At 51.7% G+C, this 14,655-nt stretch overlaps 1 protein-coding gene across 6 annotated transcripts in view; it reads left to right on the top strand.

The window, feature by feature from the left end:
• Positions 1-6: 6 nt before the first annotated feature.
• The window catches only part of B3GAT1 (beta-1,3-glucuronyltransferase 1), a 34,931-nt gene continuing 20,282 nt past the window's right edge, over positions 7-14,655 (top strand). For all 6 annotated transcript variants that reach the window (XM_017738413.1, XM_017738412.1, XM_017738410.1 and 3 more), the window contains exon 1: positions 7-267. The gene's annotated coding sequence lies outside the window, so the exon portion shown is untranslated. The remainder of the gene's footprint in view (positions 268-14,655) is intronic.

The following is a 14,655-nucleotide window of genomic DNA, read 5'->3' as shown; positions in this document are numbered from 1 at the left end:
GGACGCGATGAAGGAGCGGCGTGGTTGCTGCCTGGATTAAGACAGAAAACATTAAAAAAAAACCCAAACCCTCTCCACCACAAAGCCGGACGCAACAAACGAGGAAAAAAGGGAGGAGAGAAGGAGGCGGAGGTTGCTGAGGGAGCCCACTCGGATGGGCGAAGAGCCGCTTTGAATCGTGCCTCTGTTCCCAGGGATTAAAGCGTGAATGGGAGCAGCTTCCCGGCCACGATGGAGAGAGAAGGCGGCTCCGGCTGTGGGAATAAGGTAACTCTTTCCTCCTCTCGCAGGCGCTGCATGGCTGAGCCGAGCAGGACACAGATCCTTTATGCACAGGGTGTGTGGATGTGTGGATGCAGCGGGCAGGCAATGGGAGGAAGCAGGAGAGACTCCGAGCGATTTTTCCTACCCTTCCCAGCGTATTTAAAGGACGCAGAGCGCGTCCCGGGGGCTGCAGTGCTGGAGATTACTTTGCCCCCCCTCTTCCTGAGGACACCGAGGTGCTTTCCCTGGGGAACGCTGCCTGGGTTATGGGAGATACACCCGTGTCTCGCCTCCAGGAGCTCCCAGCATCGCCCTCCCAGCCCTGCACCTGCCCAGGGCTCCCCTCGGGCTCTCGGGGACCCCAGCGGCCCTGCACCCCTCTGTGCATCCGTGCAGAATTAGGGGAGGGAGGTGAGAGGCGACCCGGAGTTGTTTTTCTCTTCCCTTGGTCATCCTCTGCTTTTTCTTCGCAACAGAAAGGGATGGGATTCAGGAGGAGGGGGAACTGAAATCCCTTTCATTCGTGCCAGCAGTGCTGAGAGCCAACTTTGAGGCTGCTTAAAGGGAAAAGCTTCCCAAGTGCTATCTTTTGGGGGAGCAGGAGATGGCTGAGCAAGGCTGTGCCATCTGAGGAGGGGTCTCTGTGTTGTGTTATGGAGTGGGTGTGTGTGGGAAGGGATGGAAAATAGTGATTGTGAGGGAGAAAGTCAGTGGTGATCAATGAAGCTGCCCGCAAACGATGTTTTCCTCTCCCTGCTGGGCCTCTGTCTGACTCAGTTCCTGGGTCTCTGACTGTGAAACTCTGAATTTCTCTCAGTCAGAGCAGAAAGCACAACTTCAAACAGTGGTGGGAGGTGTCTTAGCCCAGATGTTTGGGGAAGCACCGAGGAGAGCCCGATGCTTACAGCTGTGGAGCCCTACCCAGTTATTCCCAGCGAGCAGAGGTCTTGCCTGGCCATCCCTCACTATCTTGGGCAGGATCTTGCTGCTGCAACATCCATTTGCTCGGTGCTGTCTGCCACATCCCCCTCCTCCCTTTGCCTTCAGGGGCTTCTTGATGGCTCTTGGCATGGGGCTAGGAAGCATTTGCTTTGATTACTTAAATAATGAGGTGTCCCAGAAGTCCCCACCGGTGTGTGCACAGTGCAGGAAATCCTGAGCCCCAGAGTGCCATCAGACGCTGTAAGAGCCTGGATGAACATTTAGGGAGTTTGTGGCCCAAAGTGAGGGACTGGCAGAGACTCTGGAGTCTCTTGCACTGCTCTGCACACACTTGTCTGGATTGTTGGTGTCCCTGAACATCCACCTCAGTGAATGGGCTCACCAAGATTTGGCTGGAAGGTTACAGGGGCTGGGATTGCTTGGATCACCTGGCAGGGATGGGACTGAAAAGGTGTGGAAAGGAAAATGGAGGCACTGGGGGAAAGATGGGTAAAATATCTTCTTTCTGTGTGAAACACCCAACTCTGGTTTCTCTGCCAGCCTCCAGGCATTGAGGAATGTAGAAGATGTTCTGGTGAAGGAATTCAATAACTAGAAATAATATTTCTCCCAGGAGGGTTAATTCTGTGGTAGGGGCTTTGGAAATGACCAAAGCCAGCAGGACAGTGGGTGTTGCTATGATGGAAAGGCAGCTGATCAATAATTTTATTTTCCTGTTTGAATATTTATGGGTGTGGGGAAGGCAGAGGAAGAAACGTGCAGTCAGTGATGTTGGCTCTGAGCACATTCCCATTCCATGCAGCTGGATTACAAATCCCTCCCTGCACCCCTCCACAGGCATTCCTAGGGAAACTGTTGGGTTCTTCAGTGAGAATCCCAGCAATGCCCTGGCAGCCTCAGTGGGAGCTTGCAGGGTGCAGAACAGGGGACACAAGCCTCATGTTTTGATTCCAGAGGGTCTCCATAAGGGTCTCCCTCAGCGCAAGTATCCACAAGGAGGAGAGGGAGAGAGCTTTCCCACTTGGCTTCCCAAAGTTTCCTGCCCCATCGAGGTGGCTCAGAGTGGAGGGTGAACACCAAGTGCCCCAACCCTGGCAGGGGCTGTCCCCCTGTCCGTGTCACAGCTGACACAGTGCCACCAGGGCCAGCAACTCTGTGCCTTTGTCCTCATCAGGGCAGTGCCTCCAGAGCCCAGCCAAGCTCAGGGATGCTGGATTTGCTCTTCCCTGCCTGGAGCTGAAGTGTTGTCGTGCATCTTTCTGGTGTTTCTCTGCCTTTACGCACCTCCTGAGTGCCTCCAGAGTGCAGGGCTGGTTGGGTTTTACACCCTCAGCCCTGCTGCATCCTCAGCCCTGCTGCATCCTCCTGGCAACGCTCTGGGAGATCTGGCCTAAGCTCACCAAGAAAGCTTCCAGGACCCAAGTGTGAGCACACGCTCTCGCCTTGGCCAAAGCTGGCTGTTCCCTGTCAGAATGATGTTTTCTGAACCCAAAACAGGGCATCTGCCCCTTTAATCTCTTCCAGCCCCTCCTGTTGCCACACCAGGAGCCTTGGGAAATGACAAGAACTGTCTTGTAAGGGACACCAGGGCAAATACTGCATTTCATTTTTCAGACTTGTCTTTCGAGATGATTTGCTCTCTCTTACCCTTGTTCTATTTCTACTGGCTCAAAAAAAGTTGTGCAAAGAAGCAATTTTTAGTTCTCCAACCAAAACCCAGTGGGCAGATCTGAATCCAGAGGAGGACTGGATATGGTCCTTTCTTGCACCTCTGTGCATTTTCTCTGGCAGGGACAAGCAGTGCCAGAGGCTGCCTGGATTCCAGGACTGCTTTTCAGCAAGATCCCTGACTTCTGGGGATGCAGCAAGCCTTGGTCAGTATCTTCCTCTGTGGCCGTGCCCTCTGTAGCTTTCTCACCTTCCACTTTCCTGCAGGCCTTCATTTCATGCCCTGAAAAATTAGGTGGGCTGCAGCCGTGAGTTGTGCTTGGCTGGAGGAGCATTTGGTGTGACTTCAACCCACCCTGAGGCAAAGCTTCTGGAATCAAAGTCACTGGAAGCTGCCTCTGCAGTGGCTGTTCCGTGGGTCCTTTTTCTCTGTAATGTGTTGTCTTTTCATGTGGAAAAGACATGAGTGGAGATCCCAAATCAGTCACCTGCCCGGGTTTTGCTCCCATGGTGACAGAAGTGCCCTGTGCTGAGTGTGAGGGCTGAAGGGTGAGGACAGGCTCTCCCTTTTCCACCTGCATCCCTGGCCATTTGTGTTTGGGTTAGCAAGTTGACACCAGGCTGGATTCACCTCCAGGAGCTGATGAGGGCTTTGCTGAGCGGAGATCACGGGGCGTGGCCCATAATTAATCTTCATCTCCTGCTGGAGACACGAGGACACCCCCAAGTGCTCTCAGTACCACGGTGTGTTAGTCACTATGGAACACATCCTCCTCCGCTTCCAGTGGGAACTCCACATCCCCAGGCAATGAGAGAGTGGGCAAAGCATTCACAGTGCTGGGGAGAAGCTCCTGCTCTCTCAGTGCTCTGTCCCAAAAATTTAGCCAGTTTAGCCTTCCTCCTACTCTCATCCCTCTCCCTCTGTGGGTGTGTTGGTTGCACCACTTCCCAAAGGACTGTGGTTGTTCACAGGCTCAGAAAGAGATTCCCGGGCAGTAAAACACCTTGGAGCACACTTCCACACCCATTTTTTCCATCCTGGAAGTGAATTCCTTCCCCCTGCACAGCGCTGTGCAGTTGTTCTCACTCTGTTCCTGCCCTGCCTGGGTACCACAGAGCCTTGAAGCAATTTCCCAGTTGCAGCGGTGCCTCAGAAATCCCTCCAGCTCTGCTCTCCCTGTGAGCCATGGGCAACACAACGTGATATGCCTGGCTGTGACAGCAGAATAAATAGGAAATGCTCGAGATCCCCCTCCTGCCTGGATCTGAGCTGTTTTCCTAAAGCCAGGACAAGAGCTAAGCTTCTGCATAGGGATTTTTGTGCTGTTCTTTAAGAGCAGCGGAGAGGGAATTGAAAGCTGTGGCTCAGAGGGAGAAGTCTGCTCACCCCCAAAAGGTGGGGAACCCTTTGCTTTAATGTTCTGAAAATTCGGGTGTCGGTTCAGGTAGGCCCAGCTGTCAAAAAAAATAGGAATTTGCAGGGTGCAGATCATCTGATCTAAAGGAATTCCCCTCAAATAGGCCAAATAAACTCTCCATGGTATTTGCAAAAAGAATAAAGACAGCAAGCTCTGCCGTGGGGACCTCCCTGCTCCTGTGGCCCAGCAGGAAGCAGGAGAATGAGACAAAATTCACTGTCTGACAGGAGAAAGGGCTGTGGGATTTGTCTCAGTTGCTTTGCTGGACATCATTCCTAAATGCCCTGCAGGTTTCTCTGCAGATTTCACACCTGAAAGGCAAAAAAAAAGGCTAATCCAGGAGAAATAGCTCAAGCCTGCCTCACCTTCCATTCAGCTGGAAAGAGCCCTGGAGCAGAAGGATGGATGCTGAGGCTCTGCTCTGGATTTCATGAATGGATGAATGTAGAGACACAAGAGGGGATTTTGAGGGGATTTGGAAGCCTGCTCCAGGATTTGTCTGGCACACAGAGCATTTAAAATACTTCCAGCATTATCATAATATAATGCCAGCGTGATTTGGGGCCTGCTCTGGCTCTCAGTGAATAAAAAGCATCACTCCTGTCGCCATCAGGGGGACAGGGATCTCCCTTTGGATAAGCTGGAGTTTGCAGAGTCCAGACTCTTGTCCTGGTGGCACCAAGCATGGGCTGAGATGCTCCTGTGTGCTGCTGTGAGGGAGTGGGGCTGCTTGAGTGTGTGTGGGTGCCAGTGTGCCAGTGGGGTGGGTGCCTGGCTCACCTCGCCTTAGACCTGGCTATAAGATTCCACCCTGGAGTTCTGGCTGAACTCCTTGGATTTCACCCTTTGTGTTTTCCATCTGCTCAGCAGCTCCTACAGCTAAAGAAGAAACATGTCCCAATGAATTTCTCTTCCCAGAGGTGGCTCTGTGAGGGCCAGGACTGCTGTCACTGGGAAAAGTCCTTGGGGGAGTCCTGCTTTTTAGGGAATGAGCAAAGGCAAACTCTGGAGAGTGACACTGCTCTGGCCCCACAGGCTGGGTGATCTCCTACGGTTTTTCCATCTGAATCTGTGACACACAAAGTAAACCTGGAACTGTGCTGGGACCAGCGCATCCAAGGGAGCTTTTTCCAGCATCAGCTCATGTCAGCCTCATCCATCCCTAAAATAAAAGCCACCCTACAGTCCTGTGGTAGGAATTAGTCCTGTGGAAGCACTTCCCCAAGGCCTTCAGCCCTTCCTTGCACAGCAGAAGTGCATCAGAGTGCTGCAGCATTTTGGGGTGCTCCAGTGCAGGATTTGGGGCCTTTTCTGTGTGTGTTTTGCTCGTTTTCAGAAGGGCAACCAGACACACACGGAGCCTGCATGTTCCATCCTGCTTCTCCTCTCCTGCCCAGGCCGTGTCATCAGCACGGGAGCAGTGCTCCTGGAAGGATTTTCTCCCTGTGTGGATGAGGGGCAATGCAGAGAGAAATCATTCATGGTGTTTCACCGGGTTCAGGAGCCATGGTCCAACCCAGAGCAGGGATTAACTGGATTGAGTCCTCACCACCACATCTGGATTCTGGCTGGATGGAAGGAGGGAAGCAGGAGCTGGTTTGTGGAGCTGGGAATGGATGGCTCCCTGGTCTGGGATTAAAGTCACTGTCCTGCTCTGGGCACCACATGGCTGCCCGTGCCCTCCTTGCCCTGCCAGCCCTCTGTCCATGTGGGAGCTGTAACTCCAGCCCAAGGGAAGGGTTGGAGTTTGTGGAGTGTGCAGGAGGTGAGGGACCCTGAGCCCTGGCCATTACCGAGGTACAAGAGGCAAATGATGAGGGAAAGGCTGGCAGGGCTGTTGCTCCTGTCCCTCACAGAGCAGATAAATCCCTTGGGAGGGATCCAACCCAGGGCAGATCTGCTCTGCTCTCATTGAGTCCAGGCTGGGAACAGAGCAGGGATTTTGTCAGGCTGGGTGCAGTACCTGGAGCCTATTTTGGCTCATGAATAACTTGGTATTTCTCCTGAATAATAGATGCACGTGATGGTTGCTGAGAGGCAGAGCCTCGAGGGGGCTGGGTGTCTGAAGGAGGGAGAGAGGGAGACTCAGGGAGTGAGGCAGTCCTGGGCTGAACTGGGAGCTGGCTGGCGGCTGGAACACAGGCAGAGGTGATGTTTGGATGTAAACACGTGTGACTGGGGCACAGAGGGGGCCTGGCTGGTCTTGTTGTGTCTCCTACAGTCAGTAGGAGTATACAAGTATATATTTACATTAAAATGTATTATATATTAGTGCAATACAGCACTGCCCAGCTCGGGCTCTGGGGCTGGGGAAGGTGAATATTTGTAATGATGCCATTTCTCTGCCTCCAAGAGGGGCTTCCACATGGCTGTGTCCATGGCAGGAGAACCACATTTAAATCACAGGTGCTGTGATTAAATCCCAGCACAGTTTATGCTGTGGGTCAGCAACCCAGGATGTGCCTGCCAGGGCAGGTTTGGGACGGCGCAGAGGCTGGACCTGAGAGCTGTGGGGATTTTTGGGAGGCACTGGCTGTGCTCAGATGAGCAGGATGCTTTGAGAGGCAGCCTCTCTCTTCCTTGACAGACAGCCTTCACCTGACTTTCTAGTGGCACGTTCTGCTTCTAATTTGGGAGAGAAAGAAGGATAATCTGGCACAAGCCTGCCACCCTTGAAAGGCTGCCAGCCAGTTTATGGCACTCTCTGTCTGCCTGCTCCCTACAGCCCTGGAGAGGCAGGAATATTCCCTCCTGCCATCCCCAGTTCCCGTGGAGGCTGCAGGGATGCAGAGCTCCAGGAGAGGCTGCTCTGGCTGTGTGATGTGGGCTTGTAGGGACAGCCAAGGGTTTATTCAGATGGACTGTGATCCACTTGGAGGAACAGCAGCTGGTTATGGAGATTAGAGCCGCAGAAGTCACTGCTGATGAATAATTCTTCCACTGTCTTTCTTATAATAGAGGCACGCTCACCAGGCATGACTAGGACATATTCATCTTCCCAGGGTGTGCAGCTCCTGGAATGACCTTCTGCAAGGCTTTGGAAATGTTTGCTTCTGTTTATCAGGCCAAGGAGCATCATTCCTGGCATGATTTTTAGTGGGGAAAGAAATGACAAGTGCTAAAATGAGGAGTATGAAAAAGATGAGTTGGAATCTGCGTGGTAAAGGACAACTCTGTCTGAGGCTGTGAGGCAGCGTCGTGAGAGCTCAGCTCACTCTTGGGTGGCTCATTTGAAGCCTCATCTCCCTTGGAGTTAGTTACTCTAAGTTATTAGTTCCTTTAGCTCTGAAATTCTCCCAAGTGCAAGCAGCCAGAGTTCAGAGAGGAGCACTGAGAAGGGGCCTGGCGGGCACAGCTGAATAAAACCACTCTGAGATGAATCCCCTGGCAGCACGGGGGATCTGGCTGCATCCTGGAGGTGTAGATTCTGTCTCTGCCTCCAGCCTGGCAGGCTGGCCTCAGGAAAGAGGAAGAACGGTGATAAAAGGTGCCTTTTTATAAATGAAGCCCAAAGGAGGGGAGGAGGGGGAGCTGCCAATTTCTGCCCTTTGTGGAGGAGTAACTGGCCGTGGCATTGAGAGGATGCAGGAATTGTTGTCAGGTGCTGGGCTCAGGGAAACGTTGCACATCATAAATCTGTTGCTGCTGAACGTTTGTGGGGTTTTGCGCTAGCAGGACACTGTGGAAGGGGAGCAGGGGGACCTGAGCTCTGTCCCTGCCACTGTTTCCACATTTTTTGGGAAATCTGTCAGCTGTGAAGCCGCTGGTGGCAGAGGATTTGCTGCAATCCTCTGAAGCCATCGCCCCACACATGCACCTCCTTCCTTCTCCTGTTTGTCTTTTGCTAGTGCTGCCTGCGCTACCCCTGCCCTGCCTGGCAGCTCTTTCTCTCTCGTTCCAGGAGGCTCTAAAGGCAAGAGGATGCTCAGGTTCATAACTCACCTGGGAGCCTGAGTTATCCTGGTACAGACCAGAGTGGGAGCTCTGCAGTGCTGGCACCCCAGGCTGGGGACAGGGCCTGTGGAGTAGGGAAGAATCCACATTTGGGATGGGATCAGCACGTGCCCCTCTCTGCTGCTCATGCTGTGGGGCACTTGCAGCTTGTAAAGCTTGGGATACTTCCCAAAGGTGTGCTACACTGGGTGGATATGGGAAAACTGAGGATCAGGGAGTCCAGGGGAACCTGTTCCAAAGGGAGCCTGCATTGGAGGCAGAGGGAAGAGATGTCTTCACTCCGCACTGAGAACCAGCACACTCAGAGAGACTGAGACAGAAAATCCTCTTTTTGTCAACATGGCGGTGGCTGGGAGGACCAGGAGGGTCCAGATGTCCTCACTGATGTGCCACATCCCCATTTCCATGGCCTGCACTTGGCATTTCCCAGGAGGCCCCAGTCCCTCGAGCCACAGAGCAGCCCCATGCAGCACCTTCAGAGCGCAGGCAGCTCTGGTTCCTCCCTCTCTGTCTCAAGCATCATTTCTGCTCTGGCTCATTATCAACTGAGTCAATGAGTTTAGTAACTCATGTTTTTAAAGATTAGTCATCTGTAGGAATGACATTTGAAAGACTGACAGTTCCAATCAAATCACAAGGGCCGCTCTTGTGCTTGAAGATAGTTGTTTAATTAAAAAAAAAGGTAAAATCAACCTGACTAATCAAGTGTGGTACCTTGAGATGCAGCTGAGGAAAGTACAGATGTGGTCCTAAGAAGGAGGAAGCTGCCAGGCTGGCAGGGTGTGGGTTGGGCAGGCCTGAAGGGAGTGTTGGTGGGGCTGTGCTGCAGCTCTGTGGATGTTCCCTAACCCTGCTGCCTCCTTGGGCAGGGCACGGCCTGATCTCTGCCAGGCAAGGTTGGTGACAGCCGTAATAATAATGCTGCAATTTGCCTGGTTGATTTGAGATGTGCCATAATTACTGCGTGATTACAATATTCTTAGAGCAGCCCTTACAAACCCCTCCAGTTCCTCAGAGCTCCCCAAGGGCTTGTCTGGCACCTCACCTTGCACCTAAAAGCCTGCAGGGGAGTCTGGGTGTCCCTCAGGCACGTCTGCAGCTCTGGCTGTGTCACACGAGGGGTGTGTGCCCTCAGCCACCCGTAGATCAGGGTTCCCTGCTGCTGCGGCACTCTCTGCACCACAGGGAGTGTTTGGTGGCAGGATGGTGCTTGGCCAAGCAGGACAAGCTTTTCCAAGGGCTGAGGATGCTCCTGAGAAGGGCAGGGGCTGGGGAGGGAGCAGGGGGCAGCACCCATAAGTGCTTTTCTTCCCGTGACAACCTTGTGCTCACTGAGTTATGAGCTGTGGAACTGTCAGCTTCACTCTGTCTCCAGCTTCTGCTTGGCTCCTCCATTTCTCCTTCAGAAGATCTGGATGGGCTTGGACCTTGAGAGATTCTAAAATTAAGAGAAATTACCTTTTCCAGGCCATGGGGTTGGTGAGAGCTGGGGTCTGCCAGCACCCCAGGTGTCGGTGTGTGTCCCATCGCTGTGTTCAGCCTCTGAGCTCCTCGAGCCTTGTGATCCTGGCCAAAAGTGGGCAGCTATTTCCACCTCATCTCCAGAGCAGGCTGAGGTGAGGTGAGCCAGAATAACTCAGCCACAGGGAAGCCAGAGTCAGAACCAGGCTGGAGTTGGAAGCAGGACAAACTTGTACATTTATCCTGTGCCTTTCCCTCTGAGAGCCAAATCCCATTTCCTCGGGCAATGCTGGCATAGCTCCGGGTTTATTGGATTGGCACGTGGGGTTTCATGCTGCTAGAAGAGAAGGAATGGCTCCCTGCCAAATGCCTCTCAAATGGAAGATGGGCCAGGTTATCCTGACACGTCAAAGGTTCCCAGGCAGGCAGAAGCCTTCGTGTTCCCTGGGGAGGGAGTTGCGGAGGGAAGGAGGATGAGAGCACCACGGGAAGCCCCGAGTGCTCCTTTGAGCAGGCCCAGCAGGGTCAGAATTCCTGCAGAAACCAGAAATCCAATGGAAACAATTGAAAAATGACCTTCCTGCTTCCAAGCAGCGTGTGCAGGTCCGTGGCTGCACTAATGGACTGCGGGGCTGCGAGCACCGATTGATTGCGGTGCAAGCTGCTGAATTATAGTTGGGCATCTGCTTAATCATCCCAAATTCCCCCCCGCACTTCCCTTTCCACGCTATGGCATCAAAGAATCAATGTTAATTCCTCAGTCCCATTAGTGACTCCTGCAGAGGTCACAGGCTGTCGGGCTCTGTGCCCTGTTTGGGCACCCTGCACTGAGAGGCATCAGGATTTGAGCCCCATCCCTTTAAAGGAGCCGTCCAATGGGGATGGCAGCTGGGAATTTTCTCTCTAGTGGTTTGTGGGTGGTTTCTTGACCAGCGGCACTCTGAGTGCCACGCTGAGCTTTGCTAGGCCTGTCCTGAAAGGCCACAGGAATGAAAACCTGCAGGAAATACTCCTGTGACTGGCACTGCTGTGCCATAAATCTGCTCCTGCAGTGCTGGGGTGTGCTGCGGTGTTGCTGGGACAGAAGAGAGCAAGGACTCTGGCTCAGGGTGCAGCAGTTCACCTGGGAGCCCCGGCAGCTCCTCTGCAGTGAAAAGGTGGTTTGGAATAAGGCAGAAATTTAAACGTGAATTTACAGCCCAGACACTCCTCGGTTGAAATTCCCTCAGTGGCTGCTCTGAGTGCTTCTGAAATACAAAGCAGCTCCTTCCAGGCTCCCCCAGCTCGTGAGCAGCACGTGTTGGGAGGAGCAGGGAGGAGATGCGGGTGGGAATTCACAGCATTGCCTGCAGCACTCTGCCTCCCCCAGGCAGGAACAGCCTCCCTGTGCTCCCAGGGCAAGGAGCGCTCCTGGCTGCCTGTCTGGAGCATCTCCTCGCCTGGACATTGCACAGAGTCCAGTAGCTCCAAAGCAATTTCCACTTCAACTCTGTCTTCAGGGACTTGTGCCTACAGCAGCTGCTGTTTCCAAAAGTGATGGAGAATTTGGACGCCTTCATGTTTTTTTTCCCCCCAGCCTTCAAAAAAAACCACCTTTAAGATATTGATGTTTGCTATTGAAAAGAGAATAATCGTGTTTTTAAAAACTAAATCCCTTTTTAAGGTGTTTAGAGAGCCCAGTGGTGGCTTTGTGCAGTGGGAGAGGGCAAACTTGCTCACAGCTCTGCGAGCTTCTTTTTCCCCTTTTCTTTTATACATTAGAATCAGGTTATTAATAACTCATTTTAAGCAGAGCAGGATTTCTTTTCTTCCAGGGGTAGGGAAGAACTCTTTAATTAAAAATGACTGCTGGTGGCTGTGGGTCTGCTGAGCTGCTCCCAGGTGATGCCAAAGGTGTGTGCCCTGCCCTGCTGTGCCCCCCTGGCACTGGCTGTGGGAGGAAAGCAGTCTCATCTCCAGGTCTGGAACTGAGAACATTGGGAGATAAAATGAGGCTCTGTGGCTTGCTGGGCACAGCTCTTCCCGTTTGAAGTTTGATTTGTGAACTTGCCAGCGTAAGGGGAGGCAGCTCCCAGAGTGTCCCACCAGCCCAGGGCTCCAGATGCACCCACACAATCCTTCACCATTAAATCAGACAGAGTTTAAAAGCCTCTCAGCCATCACCAGCAGAAGCTGTGGAGTGGTGCAGGTGATGAAATCTTTGCTCCAGCATCAGTGAGCACCACAGTCTGTCTCCATTTATCCTTCTGTCGTGTTGTACTGGTTTGGCTTGTTAGGCTTCCTTGGCTAGAGGGAGAAAGAAATGTCCAGAGGAAGCCTTGACACATTTGGCTCAACGGTTCACCCTTGCTCATCCTGGAGAAATGCAGTTTTCTGGCCTGCAGGTTGGAAAGGTGAGGCTTTTCCTCTGGAAAAGTGAGGTTTAGGTCATTCTGACCTGCCACCTCTTCCCATGAGGTGTCACGTGGCAGCACATGTCTTCAAACCCCTTGGACAAGCATATGCAAAGCCTATTATGAAGCTGTGGAATTTAGCCCAATCACGTTGGAATTGGGTCATCCTTTGTTAATGTCACTTTTTCAGATCCACGGGAGTCAGCGGTGCACAAAATATTCAGTGCAATGCAGACCACAGAGGTGGAAATAGAGAGCCTGGGAATATGTCTGATGCTGGCAGTGCTGATGTGGTCTGAGCTGAGCAGAGGGGACAGCTCAAGGTGTCTTGTGTCACCAGATGAGGAGACTTGATGCAGAAACCCTTAAATGAGCTAATTGTTGGAGCATTTTCCCAGCATTCACCCACAAGGAACCGTAAGGAAAATCCACCAACTTTTCCCAAAGAAAAACAACTCCCAGTTGCCTCTCTGGTTTGGAAGTGGGCTGTAAGTCAAACAGCTTTTCATCTCGGAGGAGATGCTTTTTAAAAGCCATGTGCGAAGTGCAGCCGTTTATCAAGGAGGATTGGATGCTGGAGAGGCTTTCTCCTCCCAGACCTGAGTCAAGCCACAGCTTTCCTGGCTGGAGAGAGCGCTGCCAATCCTGGCAGAGCAGAGCATCCTTTGGAAGCAGAAAGGGCCCCAATAACTGATGGCATTCCCTGGTGAGGCTCTCCCGGCATCCAGGACCTGCAGCAGCCTCTCCACTGCTGGTGCCAAGTGTGTGACACGTTTTTTGCTTAGCACAAGGAGATTGCAAAGCCCGGGTTCAGCCCTTTCCAAAACCACTTAATAAAAGGATTCCTGCCTTTTCCAGCTTTGGAAAAGATCCCTTTGGAGCAACAAGGAAAGGAAGTGCAGTGCCTGTAGCTAGAGAGAAATCTAAACAGCATTTGGGCACTGTGGTGATGACTGCAGTGTGAGAACCTGTACAGGAAAATGAACACGTTTAGGACAATGAATCCAATCTTTCAAAGCTTTCCCAGGAGATTTGCCTTGCTGTTGGAAGCAGTGGAATCTTGGGACTGTGTCACAGCATAAGAGCAGTGCCACCACACCTCCTGTCCTGATTGTACCATGGAGGGGGGATTAATCTGGAGAAGAGAAAGTTTCTGATGCTTGTTAAAATTTGGCTGAAGCTCTGAAACTCAAGGGTTTATACGTTTTCCAAACTGGTGGGTGGTTCATTCTAATTCTGGATATGCAGTTTATTCACATACACAACTAATCCTTTTTCGAATCCTGTTAAGTTCTTGTTCTTCTCAGTATCCTGTGGCAGTAAGTTCCAGCAGCTAATTGTGCTTGTGTTGAGCTCCCTTGATCCACTTTACTCATGCTTGCTTTAAAATTTAAGTGTTGTTCTGAGAAGCTTGGTTAATATTTTTTTTTTCCTGGGAGATAAGCCGTGTTCTTGATCCCATTTGTGGCAACAGGGCTCAGGCTGGAAGGAAGAAGAGTGGGTCAGGTTTTGCCTCAGCAGTTGCAAGGTCAGGGAAATTTTGTGCCTTAATTTCTCTGGCAGTTGGAAAACACAAGGAATGGCTCTGTAGCCAAGGCAAGTGCAGTGACTGTGGTTTGTAGGTGAAGCTGGAGAAAATATTGAGTGATAAAAACAGCCTCCTGAAACTGAGCTTCCTTAACCAGGCTTTTCCAGTATTCCTGAATTTCTGAAATTAAAAATAAATAAATAAATAAAAAGAAGAATACATTATTTCTGTATTTCTGGCCACAGGAATTATTTTAATTTTTAAAAGAAGGCAACAAATGCTGGGTGAAGAGATGATGCAAACCCTCACCCTCCACCGCAGCATTGGCTCCACAGTTTGGATTCCCACGGATGAATCCGGGTCTCCTGTAGCTGGAAGAATTCTTCTGGAGATCTGGAACATTTCTGATCATTCTCCCTCCCTTTGCTGACCTGCAGCCCAAGGTTTGTGCTGCACAGATCAGCTCAGGGGTGGCCATTCCCCCTCGCAGATCTCTGGGAGGTCTGGCCTGAAAATCCTCTGTCCTTTTGTCCCCTGGACCAGGAGAATCTGAGCTTGAAAACACCACCCCTGATTAAATCCTCCAAGAAGCAGCAATTCTGTGTGCTCATTACTCAGGTCTGGCTATGTTCTGCTTAATAACTAAACAGTAATTAGCTCCACAGTTTTGCTACTATACTTATAATAGCCCCCATTAAAGTTATGGGGTTTTTAGGCAGTAATGGCTTACAGAGTAATTAACGAGCAAGAGGCTTTTATTACTACCTTTATTTTTAGCCTGTACTTTACAAGGCTGTTCTGCCAAACACCAAAAATCTTAGACAGAGCCTTGGAGTGCCCATCCCCTGCCAAGCAGCGTGGAAGGGAGCAGGGAGCAGTGGAGCACCTGGAGTTCAGAATTGCTCCAGAATCCCGGAATTCCAGAATTATTTGGGTTGAAGGGACCTTAAAGCCCATAACATTCCACCCCCTGCCACAGGCAGGGGCACCTTCCACCATCCCCGGCTGCCCCCCACCCCCACCCAAC

This window comes from Corvus brachyrhynchos, unplaced genomic scaffold, assembly GCF_000691975.1.
Source record: "Corvus brachyrhynchos isolate BGI_N302 unplaced genomic scaffold, ASM69197v1 scaffold46, whole genome shotgun sequence".
NCBI classification, from domain to species: Eukaryota; Metazoa; Chordata; class Aves; order Passeriformes; family Corvidae; genus Corvus; species Corvus brachyrhynchos.
Note: the sequence above shows the minus strand (reverse complement) of the source record. Positions and strands in the feature narration are given on the sequence as shown.